At 40.5% G+C, this 1,250-nt stretch overlaps 1 non-coding gene across 1 annotated transcript; it reads left to right on the plus strand.

The window, feature by feature from the left end:
* The first annotated feature begins 922 nt into the window (after positions 1–922).
* LOC127743621 (small nucleolar RNA R71) lies at positions 923–1,026 on the plus strand. Its single transcript, XR_008005005.1, has one exon. It is a non-coding gene; the product is annotated as a small nucleolar RNA R71 (small nucleolar RNA).
* The last annotated feature ends 224 nt before the right edge of the window (positions 1,027–1,250 follow it).

Here is a 1,250-nt window from a genome sequence, read left to right on the forward strand (position 1 = left end):
GAATGGTAGAAGGAGGTTTAATGGAATCTCTATGGTCTCTATGTGAGCCTCAGATTCCTTTGGATCCTCAATAGGGAACTCCTTCCTGCTTGAGAGACGTCCCAGGAGGTCTTTCTCACTAGGATTTTTATTCTTCTCCTCCCTTGTGCATTCGGCCATATTGATTACATCAATGGCCTTGCACTCTCCTTTTGGATTCTCTTCTGTATTGTTTGGGAGAATACTAGGAGGAGTTTCAATGACTTTCTTACTCAGCTGGCCCACTTGTGCCTCCAAATTTCTAATGGAGGATCTTGTCTCACTCATGAAACTTAAAGTGGCATTTGACAGATCAGAGACTAAGTTTGCTAAATTAGAAGGGCTCTGCTCAGAATTCTTGGTCTGTTGCTGAGAAGATGATGGAAAAGGCTTGTTATTACTGAGCCTGTTTCTTCCACCATTATTAAAGCCTTGTTGATGCTTTTGTTGATCCTTCCATGAGAAATTTGGATGATTTCTCCATGATGAATTATAGGTGTTTCCATAAGGTTCACCCATGTAATTAACCTCTGCCATTGCAGTGTTCTCAGGATCATAAGCTTCTTCAGAAGCTGTTTTTTTAGTACTGTTGGATGCATTTTTCCATCCATTCAGACTTTGAGAGATCATGTTAACTTGCTGAGTTAACACTTTGTTCTGAGCTAATATGGCATTCAGAGCATCAATTTCAAGAACTCCCTTCCTCTGAGGCGTCCCATTATTCACGGAATTCCTCTTAGAAGTGTATATGAATTGGTTATTTGCAACCATGTCAATAAGTTCTTGAGCTTATGCAGGCGTTTTCTTTAGGTGAATGGATCCACCTGCAGAATGGTCCAATGACATCTTAGAGAACTCAGATAGACCATAATAGAATATATCTATCATGATCCATTCTGAGAACATGTCAGAAGGACATCTTTTGGTCATCTGCTTGTATCTTTCCCAAGCTTCATAGAGGGATTCACCATCTTTTTGCTTGAAGGTCTGAACATCCACTCTAAGCTTGCTCAGTTTTTGAGGAGGAAAGAATTTATCCAAGAAGGTCGTGACCAGCTTATCCCAGGAGTCCAGGCTATCTTTAGGTTGTGAGTCTAACTATGTTCTAGCTCTGTATCTTACAGCAAAAGGGAAAAGCATGAGCCTGTAGACTTCAGGATCTACTCCATTCGTCTTAACAGTCTCACAAATCTGCAAGAACTCAGTTAAAAACTGGTAAGGATCTTCAGATA

Source organism: Arachis duranensis, chromosome 10, assembly GCF_000817695.3.
Source record: "Arachis duranensis cultivar V14167 chromosome 10, aradu.V14167.gnm2.J7QH, whole genome shotgun sequence".
Lineage (NCBI taxonomy): Eukaryota > Viridiplantae > Streptophyta > Magnoliopsida > Fabales > Fabaceae > Arachis > Arachis duranensis.